Source organism: Tursiops truncatus, chromosome 1, assembly GCF_011762595.2.
Source record: "Tursiops truncatus isolate mTurTru1 chromosome 1, mTurTru1.mat.Y, whole genome shotgun sequence".
Classification (NCBI taxonomy): Eukaryota; Metazoa; Chordata; class Mammalia; order Artiodactyla; family Delphinidae; genus Tursiops; species Tursiops truncatus.
Window position 1 is genome coordinate 54,040,701 of NC_047034.1, and position 11,141 is coordinate 54,051,841.

Genomic DNA, 11,141 nt, shown 5'->3' on the forward strand with positions numbered 1-11,141 from the left:
GTGCGTGGGAGCGTGTACATGCTGCACATTCGTGAGTGTACCTGTGTGGTTCAGAGGATATATGAACACAATATTTGTGTTCCAACTGCTATCTGCACGATACTGGGGTTCAGGAAGGGTGAAGGGCCCATGGCTCTGGGTTAGCAGTGCCAAGCCGTGCCACCCTCGGTGAGGCAGTTTCAGTAAAAAGGCTTATAACACTCTGCAGTTCCCGTACAGCTTTAGGGCATCCACAAAGCCCCTTTCACTCAGGCATTGTTGACAAGCCAGAGGCGACAAGCCGACGTGCAAAATGGGACAGTGTGAGAGGCTGAGAGGGTCCTTGTCCCCCTGACTGCTGGGACGATGTTCTGCTTCTCCCTTGTAAACTTGATGCAGTCTCCCCGTGCTATGTGTCTGGAATCCCTTGCCGCACAGAAAACACAGGCTCAGTCGTCATTTTCCACCCCCATCTCCCCAGATCCCTCTCCCCATCCTCCCTTTCCCTTCCTTTCTCTCTTTCTGAGCTCCCAGTGAATGAGATTAGTCACATTCTTAATTAACTGTGCTGGTAAGAGCTCTATTAGGTATTAAATGTTTGTCACAATCCAATTAAAAAATCCATCACAGTAGGACAGGTTCTCCGAGGTCCGGCCGATTGATGCCGGGGCTCCTGGTGCTTTCCTCTCTGCCAGGGGATGGGTAAGAGAAGCAGAACCCGGAGGGCCAGAGGGGCAGGCGGCCACAAAAGCCAGGGGTGGGGCTTCCCTGGTGGCACAGTGGTTGAGAGTCCGCCTGCCGATGCAGGGGACACGGGTTTGTGCCCCGGTCCGGGAGGATCCCACATGCCGCGGAGCAACAGGGCCCGTGAGCCATGGCCGCTGAGCCTGCGCGTCCGGAGCTCCGCAACGGGAGAGGCCACAACAGTGAGAGGCCCGCGTACCGCAAAAAAAAAAAAAAAAAAAAAAAAAAAAAAAGAGCCAGCTGTGCACCATGACAGAAGGGAGGGCAGAATGATCACATGGTCCCTGGAGGGAGCTAGCACCCATCGTGAGCTCTCCTCTTGGTGCGGACAGCAGCATTGCCTGCGAAGACTAACACAGGGACCCAGGGGTACCTGGGGGAGGGGCTGCTCAGGGAGGCCGCCTGGCCTGGAGCAAGGACAGTCCGAACATCCCTAATGCTTCGAGTATTCAGACTATCGTAGGTGGATCAGCCATCCCAGGTTGCCCAGAACTGTCTCAAAGTGGGTGGTTGGTCACCTAGCCTACAGCATCAGAGCTTCTCCTAGCCCCAAAGGGCAATGGGGTAAGGCCAGTGGTGTGTGTGTGTGTGTGTGTGTGTTTGCACGCATGGGCACGTGTATGGGGGTTGGGTGTGCTATGATGGAGAAGGGAAAGATTGATGGCTTAAGCCTGATGGGAGGGCTTTTGGCTCAAGCATAAAGAATGGAATTTGATGGAGTTAGGCTGTGGCTTCCAGGGGTCCAGCTCTAGGCCAGAGCGGCTGTTCAGAACTGTGCCATCTATTCCATTTAAAGACTTGCTCAGGAGGAGAGCTATGTGGTAGGAAAAAGAAAAGAAAGCTGAGCATTCAGCCCTGGGTTTCCAGTCTTTCTTCCTGCGCTTCCTTGGCCCTTTCTCCTTTTCCTTAAACCTTTCCCCAGGTGGGAGCCCTCCCTCAGCTCCTCCCTGGCTAGGCTGGACCCACACACATCTCCCGGCTCCCTGATGGTTGAATCGATGGCCAGTTTTAGTGTCCCCAGTTCCCTGCACATCACGCCAAATCCCCCACTTCCTCTTGGAGCCAGGATGGGGAAGAGAGGAGGCATACAGCATTGTTAATCTACAGAGCTGGGCCCCACGGTGAGAGAGTGAAAGGGGTGAGGTACCCCCAGCACCTCCCAGCCTTAGTTATTCTGTGTGCTTTGCCACGTCTAGTCTCCTGACGTATTTTCTGAGTTTCTTGTTCCTTGCGTGTATCTTTTGTAGCTGTTAACCAGTGATGACTATACAATTGGTGCTTCTTATTATGATTGGCATGCCAAAAATGTCTTTTCATCCTCAATTCTTTCTAATTCCAAACCCCCACCCATACCAGCAGATCTTAAAATTCAACCTTCTAAGAAGACTGTCTGGATTTATCTGGCCGAGGGAAAGTGTTTACTCACTCAGCTGTGAGGTCCTGTGGGGCGGGAAGCATGACTCATTCATCTGTATACCCTCAGCTCTCAGCACGGACAGGAGGTTCATAGGAGGCACTTTAAAGCGTTTGTTGACTGACTAAATGAACGAGCTCACATTCAAGACACCCTTTTTTATTCTTCAGGGCCCCAAATATGCTCGCCCCTCTGCTTCTGTATAAAGCAAACATTTAAATATTGGTCCAGGGCTTCCCTGGTGGCGCAGTGGTTGAGAGTCCGCCTGCCGATGCAGGGGACACGGGTTCGTGCCCCGGTCCGGGAAGATCCCACATGCCGCGGAGCGGCTGGGCCCGTGAGCCATGGCCGCTGAGCCTGAGCATCCGGAACCTGTGCTCCGCAACGGGAGAGGCCACAACAGTGAGAGGCCCGCGCACCACAAAAAAAAAAAAAAAAAATTGGTCCAGCACCTACTCATCCTTCTGAATGCTTCTACCTTCCCTATCAGAATCATCTTGTCTACCTTAGCTTATAAATCCCTGAAGGGTAAGACCCCTGTGTGCTTAATTGTCTCCCCATAAGACTAGGAGCCATGCTAAGTCTCTGGACAAATGAACGTCCTTCATTCTTTCATTTGTTCCTTAACCATCCAGCATGTGCTAACATCCTGAGCCAGGACAAGCTTAGGCTTGAGGAGGACAGGAAAGAAATGTCACATTCTGCCTTTCCCTCCAAGAGCTCACAATCCGAGTGAGGGGACAAGACATTCACAGGAAACAGTGAAGCAGCAAATCAAGGCAGATTTAAATTAAGGGACCCCAGGGGCTTCCCTGGTGGCGCAGTGGTTGAGAATCTGCCTGGCAATGCAGAGGACACGGGTTCAAGCCTTGGCCTGGGAAGGTCGCACATGCCGCAGAGCAACTAGGCCCGTGAGCCACACTACTGAGCCTGCGCGTCTGGAGCTTGTGCTCCATCAACAAGAGAGGCCGCGACAGCGAGAGGCCCGCGCACCGCGATGAAGAGTGGCCCCCGCTCGCCGCAACTAGAGAAAGCCCTCGCACAGAAACGAAGACGCAGCACAGCAAAAATCAATTAATTAATTAAATTAAGGGACCCCAGTGAACGATGCAGACAGATGTGCTTTAGGAACTCAGAGACATGCGAGGGCCCTGTGGTTCCAGTGCTCAGAGGATGCTTCACAGCCTGAGCTGGAACTCGGGAGATGGGAGGCCCTGGGACAGCGCTGGGGCAGGACATTCTTTCCAGGCTGAGCATGAGGTGTGCAGACTTGGAATCAGAAGTAAGCGTGTTGATTGCAGGAAAAGAGTGGAGACTAGCCTAGTGGGAAGCAGCATTTCAGAACTGAAAGGGAATACGAATGGGAACTGAAAGGGAATATGAATGGGAACGGAAAGGGAATATGATGACAACGGGAAATCAGACCCAAGTTCTGCACCTGCTTCTTTCTCCATCGCAGACCTTGAGCTAGCTGGGCACCCAGGGTCATTTGGCACCAGGGAGACATTTGCAAAGTCTTCAGGTGCTACCAGCAGAAGGATTTGTGGTGTGTCTTCTGACCTGGTTAGAATCCACCTCTGTGAATTCATGGGGTTTTGGCCTGAACACAGGCTGGCCTCACTGAGAAGGCGTGCAGAAACTTCCTCTGGTGCGGAAGTGATGGGCTACCAGCCAATGGATATTAAGGGACAAAGACAGTTTATCCTCACTCAGGGAGAAGAGCAACACTTAGGACTGTCCCACCTTTGACTCATTGCACTAAAAACATAAAATCAGTGATGGAACTCGGCACATCTTTTTTCCTACTGCAGCACCAGACCCTGGATCGTCCTGAGTGGGAGGCCGAGGTCAGGGTGGCTGCTGAATAAGGATGCCAGACCAGGGGGAATCTCCTTCATGTCCATGTAGGACGCACACATAAGGCTGGGGATGAACACCGACAGAGCAGGCGAGCAGGGCCAACAAGGAGCATTTCTTGAGGGCCTGCACTTGACATTCTACCTGAGTTACTTCATCGCATCTTCACAATAGGTCTGCAAGGTTTTATTATCTCTGTTTTCCTAATGAGGAAATTGAAGCTGTGAGATAAGTAACTTGTCCAAGGTCACTCTGTGTGGAGCAAGAATCTGAATCTTTCCGTCTATCTCTTTATTCAAAATATATATTGAGAGTCTACTAGGAGCCCTCCACAGTGCCTGGCCACTGTGCTGATGCCCTTTAGTGGAAGATCAACATTCCCCCATCACACACACAAAGGTACAGCTCTCAGGCTTCCTTGGATAAGGAGAGGACGTGACAGGGCCAACAGATCTGGCCAGGGCTGCCCCAAGTACTTATTTTGCTGCTAGGACAAATCTAAGTTTTCAAGCCTAGTAGAATCAGGACATGGAGGTGAGTCCTGCTTCACCCCGTTGTAGGGTTAATAAAAATACAGGACCCCCAGTTAAATTTGAAGTTCAGGGCTTCCCTGGTGGCTCAGTGGTCGAGAGTCTGCCTGCCGATGCAGGGGACGCGGGTTCGTGCCCTGGTCCGGGAAGATCCCACATGCCGTGGAGTGGCTGGATCTGTGAGCCATGGCCGCTGAGCCTGCACATCTGGAGCCTGTGCTCTGCAACGGGAGAGGCCGCAACAGTGAGAGGCCTGTGCACCGCAAAAAAACAAAAAAAAACAAAAAAAACCTGAAGTTCAGATAAACAATGAACCAATTTTTTAGTACAAGTATATCCCATGCAGTATTTAGGACATACTTATACTAAAAAAGTTTTGTTGTTTATCTGAGACTGAAATGTAACTGGGAGCCTCACCCCCTTGCCAGCTGTCACTGCCATGGTGCTGAGTGAAGGACAGCATCTCCATATCTACTCAGGAGTCCTGGCAAGGGGGTGGAAGGGCCAGGGCTACTACACAGCCTCTGCCGACTCCAAAGGCACTGGTCCCAGTAACTCTCAGCGTGGCCAGCTTTCCCACAAGACGGCCAATCTGCCTGGCTCTGCAGGGTCAGCTCCTGGGTGGGGCTCTGTCCCTCCTTCTCCTGGCTCCTGAGAACTGGGCATGGGATGGTGGAGGGGGAGCTCAGCGGACACCTCCACCTGGATGGCTAGACTCCTCAAACTGCAAACTCAGTATGTCCAAAACTGACCTGCCATCTTTTCCTCAAATTCGTTAACTCTCACCTTGTTTCTTATAGTGGTGAATGGCTCGCCTGAGCTAGAAACTTTGGCCATTCCCTCTTTCTAGAAACACGCCAGTTATTCAGTAACCGCGTGCTGTCTCTTTCCTTCTTCACGTCTCTCCATCCTATCCTCCTCTCCTCAACTCCAGGTAGTATCCTGAGTTCCAGCCATCGTCATTCCTCACCTCAATTATTTGAACAACTTTTAACTCACTCTTTTTCCAATCCAGCTCCCGTGGTGCACGCTCAGGGTGATTCTTCCAAGATATAAACATGATTGTACACTTGCCTGTATCCAGATTGCCACTGGTCCCCTGTTAAAATAGTGTTAAGATCGTTGGCTTAGTATATGAGCCTTTGATGATTTACTCCCCTCCCCCATACGTCTTTAGACCCATTCCACTCTTTTCCCATCTTCATCCCTCTCTCCATCCATCTGAAACCATTGTACTTTCCTGAATGTATCATGCTCTTTCTTAACTTTGTCCTTCAAAATTCAGGTCAATGTCATCTCCTCCTCCAGGAAGCCTTCCCTGGTTCAGAGGTTATGTAGATGTTTCTCTGGATTCCCCCAGCACCCTGGGCATGCTCAGCTACTCGCTTATCACACTGTTGTATTTGGCTGTTTACTCCTGTAGGACACCCTGTGCCTATACACGGTAGGTGCTCAATAAACCGTAGCTGAATAAGAAAATGAATACATAATCACAAGATTGAAAATTTATTTACTACCAATTCTCTGGGTTCACAAAATGCCAACCTAGGCTAAAACCACTTCCATTTCCCTCTGTTTGTTCAGATGCAAGCCCCTTTCCCTCTTCTTTTCCTCCCTTTGGTGTGAGACGGCAGGACCAGCCGTCCACAAGATTTCTCACGCCAGGCTTCATGTCCTGGATTTGTGACTCTCAGACCTGGAATGGCTAGATCCTGACATTATGGACATTCCCAAATGGGCTGTGACAGCTCTCAGGGGTTAATGAAGTAAGCAACTTTGTGCCCCTTCAGGCAGGAAATATTGCTGGGGCAGAGGTCACAGTATCAGTGAAATGAACTTCATGACCTCATTCTGGTGCCCATGTAGATTTCCCCAGACTCTGAGGGGCGCGTCGCCGTTACAGTTGGCTGACTGGGCTCAGGAGAGAGGAGAGGATAAAAGTGGAGGTGAGGCTGTGGGTCAGGCTGAAAAGACCAGAAAGCTTGGCACAGGGTGAGCCGTATGATGACATGCTGTCCAGGAGGGCCCAGTCTGGCCCCTGAGATTCTCCCTCTGCCAAGGCAGACCCTGAGAGTCCCTGCCCCTTAGTTTCTGAGTTGGAGGTGCTCAGATACCAGACAGGTGAGCGGCAAAGCGGTCATTCATTTCTGGGGCATAAAGTCCATGACTCAGATTGCTGTGTTCTAAGGGGACCAGTCCTTCCTCCTCTTTTCCCACCCACCACCCGCAACCCCCTTCCCGAAGCCAGCTCTAAGACTCCACATAGAGGATCTTAGCGTTTTCCTCTCCACCCTCACACGTGACTCCCTCTGGAAACCCCAGCTCAGTCGGTGGTCGTTAACATTAACACTCTTATAGAGCCTATTTTCAAAAACGGAAGCTGGGTTTCTACTTGATAAAATTCCAACTGGGTAATTACATGTCCTACGACAGACGCACCTACGGTTTTGCTAATAAAATGATGAATGGTTTATCCCTGAACTGGGGTGCAGTGTGCTCTGTGGAGGGGTGGGAAGTGACCCCAGAGTGTCGACCGCTCCGTGGCTGCCCTATTTTGTGTGGGTGACAGAGTGTGCATTCGGAGGGGAGCCCGCAGTGCGATCAGACAGGCTGTGGGGTTTTCGTTCATGTGTTCATTCCGGAGCCATGCCGAGTGCCAGGTACCGTGCTTGGCAATAGACCTTCCCAGAGAAAGTTTCCTCCTCTCCATTACAAGGAAGAGGGGAGTTCTAGTGGAAGCAATCATTATAATGGTTACTGCATTTTATCTTCCAAGAGCTTTCCTGTCATTATCTCTTCAGCACTAGAGAGATCATTAATTATCGTGTACTGCTGCCTGCTGAGAAAAGGCGGGGAAACTGAGGTACAAGCTGATGGGCTGGCTTCTGACTGAGGAAGCCGTGGGAGCTGATGAGCAGGCTTCTGCGAGGGGCTGGCCCCTGGCGCAGGTCTCACTCAGCCCCTGCAGTCACCTCTGCTGTAGACACAGAGCAAAAGGACCTGCCATCCCAGGAAGGTTATGCACACCGGGCCGAGGAAGCTGGGGCAGCGGAAAGACGGCAGGCTCTGGTGTAAATAGATCTGAGTTCCAATTCCCAGCCCGCCTCTTGCCATCTGTGTGAACTTGTGCAAGTTACTTGTTTCTTTTTCCTCTGTCGGTTCAGTTTTAAAAGGGAGGTGATGCTGTTTGCTTTGTAGAGTCATTGAGATTATTAGAGAGAATGTGTGTAATGTTAACACGGTGCTGGTCATGGGAGGTATTCAATAAATGCAATTATTATGCTTATTACAGCTGTGTCCAGGGTCAGTCCCTGACTCTTTTTGAGATGCCAGGTGGCAACATTTATGACTGAGAGCAAGACTTGCTTCTCCCCTTTGCCCTGTCCTAGGAGCGTCAAGTCACTCTCCCAGGGTGGGATGCATCCCCACGACCCAATAGGCGAGTCTCAGCGCAGTAAAAACATCCCCCCACCCCCAGCAGGTCAGCAGGAGGCAGACACTGGGGCCGAGGGTGACAGGAGTCATCTCTCCTCCAACAAGTAACCTGAAATTCACCAGATCACTTAAACTGAGGTCCAGCAAAGCGTGTGCCTCTCCTTCTCACTTCTTTTCTCTGGGGAGATGCTTTATATGTTCATGTCACTTGTACAAACTTCTTCAGTAGACGGCACACAAGAGAGGCCCCCAGCCCCCATTCCTTTGAAGAAGGACCCTGAATGCCATCCAGAGAAGGCTGATCTAAAGTTATGGATTAAGGACTTCCCTGGCAGTCCAGTGGTTAAGACTCCATGCTTCCACTTCAGAGGGCACGGGTTTGATCCCTGGTCTGGGAACTAAGATCCTGCATGCCGAGTTGCTTGGCAAAAAAAAACCCCAAAACAAAATGAAAAAAGTTAAAGGTATAGATTAGACCAGTGTCTTTCAAGTGTCAATGATAAGCATATGAATCACTTGGGGCTGTCGTTAAAAATGCAGCTTAGGTCCAGGGCAGGGCCTGAGAGTCTGCATTTCTAACAACCTCCCTGGTGATGTTGATGAGGCTGATACACGGCCATACTCTGAGGAGCCATGATGGGTGGATTGTGTCTCCTTGGCTGACCTTCTGCTGACTGGTTCTCTCTCTCAAGTTCTTCCAACTTGTCCTTCCATTCCCAGCAGCTAAGGGTGGTCAGATCCCTTTGCAATATACGAGAAAGGTATATCTGACCAAGAGTGTGCAGGCGGGAGGAGAGAGGCAAGTGGGCTGCAGGGACAGTCAGGCAGGGTTGTCAGAGGAGAGAAGCAGGACCCAGAGCCCTCTGTGCCGGGAGCATCTCACAGAGCATCTGCTCTGAGCACACTCCTCGACAACCCTCTCTTCTCTCTCTGCGTCATCTCCCAGTTTGAATTAGGTTTTCCTCCTGAGTGTTTCTGTACTGGAATTACCTCTTTACTTGTATGTCTCACCAATTAGACTGAAAGTTCTCAAAAAAGGATCTTGTTCCACTTTGTGTTCCCAGCACATGACATAATGCTTGGCACGTAGTAGATGCTTAAGAAATGTCCATGAATGAATAATAGATGGCTTACCCACATACAAGCTGGATGGGTTTCACTTCCTGGCCCCTTTATTCACTTGTATTCTATACCGTTTTATAAAGGGTTAGGTGTAGACCGGGGTGTAAACTAAAAGATGAAACATGGTCATTGCTGTCAAGGGGTTTCTAGGCTCATGGGGAGATCTGCTGTCCATGATGAACAGCGTGGGCCTTGGCTTGGGAGAGCTCAGAAGACGGAGGGACAAGATCTGGCTTGAGGAGTGGGGGAAGGTGGTATAGAGAAGGTGGTGTATGGTTCAGGCCTTGAAAGACGGGCAGGTTTTCAAACGGTGAAGAAGCATTCAGGAAGCAGGAACAGTGTGGTAAAAGCATGGAGCTGGGCAAGTTTTGATTCAAAAACAGGGCTCTGAAGAGTCCAGAGTGGACTTCCAAAGGTGTGAGAACTGAATATTCTGTTAAGGGCAACCTCAATCCCAGCCAGCCAGACCCTTATCCTGCTAGGGGCGAGGAAGCAGGATTTACTGATGACATACTTGACAGCACGCACCTTCATGTCCTGATTTCCCAGCTACATTAGACTAAAATGCCAGGCAGCTGTGAGGTGCTTTCTGGAGCCATCAGGACCTGCGATGAGGATGGAGAGAAGTGACAAGGATGACTGGCCTCACTCTGTGGGGTCTGGAGCCTTCTTCAGGGACCCAAGGTTGACCTAGAGCACTGGGGTTTGGAAACTGGGCTTCTAAGAGGAGTCTAGGAGACATAGGGGCTCTAGTTCCATGACGGCACATCTGAACGCTGCTCCACACAGCTGTGCAGGACCAGCTGCCCTTAGCAGCCACTCCTGGCCACTCCTGGCAGGTCCATACGAAAGAAGCAGCAGGAAGGCAAAGAACCAACTTCTTTGCAGAAAGACAGGTGAAATTGGCCAATGCCCCATCTTGCAAGAGACACTGTAGACAAGAATTGCCCCAGTCCACTTTGGGCAGGCCCCATAACTTCTCTGAGTCTTAGTGTCCTTATCTGTAAATGGGTGTAATAAATATTACTTACCTCTCAGGGGCGTATGAAGCTCAAGTTCAATTATACGTGTAAAGCCTTAAGATAGGACAGGTGTTCTGTAGAACTTAAATACCTGACCATTTTCATGATTTTTATTCACTCCTGGTAAAGTAGGAGGGCTTCCCCAAAGAACTGGTCCCTTCCAAGAGGGAGAAATGACCTTTGTCATTAGTGGAACTCCGGCACGTGGTAGGTACTGGGTGACCAGGAGTTCCTCAAGTCAGCCGTGCTGGGCTTTCTTCAACAGGCTTAGGCACTCCATCTCCAGGTTCCATGGCACTATTGGGGTAATGATGACTGGGTACTTGCTATTTATGACGTGCCTTCCCCACTGGACTCTAAAGTACTTAGGACAGAAAGAGGTGAAGGGAATGCTTTCCCCATCATCTCCAGTGACCAACACAGTGCCTGGCACATGGGAGACACTCAATAAATGCTTGATGAAAAAATAAATAAGCAAGTGAGTAAAAGACTGAGTGAGAGATACTCACCTCCTTTTCATCAATAGAATCGTTCTCATTGCTTCCCAGAACAAACGCTCTGTGCTGTGAGGTGACTCCAAAACTCTGTGTTAACGTTCTTATTCCCACCCGGATGGAGAGAAGGGAGCCCCTCTTGGAACCTTGCTCTCCAGTAGTGGTCCTCTGAAGGCCTCTCCGGGACATGAGTAGACAAGGCGGGAAAAGTACTGGCTTCTTCCTCCATCTCACACACTCTGCCTGCCCCCTGGATCCCAAGGAACACCACAGCCGTCCTGGGGTTCCCCACCCAAGGGCAACGGTGTCTTCACATAGAGGGAAACCAGTTCACAGATAGCTCAGGTTTCAGTCATACAGTTAGAACACGAGGACTCAAAAGAAACTATAGAGGTCAAGTAGCCTCATGCAACTTCCTAATGTTAAACAGAAGCCCCACAGGGTAATGACAGCATATTAGGGTTATTACCCAGGGCTGGGAGGAAGAAGAACCATGTCACAATCATTTCTTTGTTTCAAAGCAATGCCCAGCATTTAGAAGATC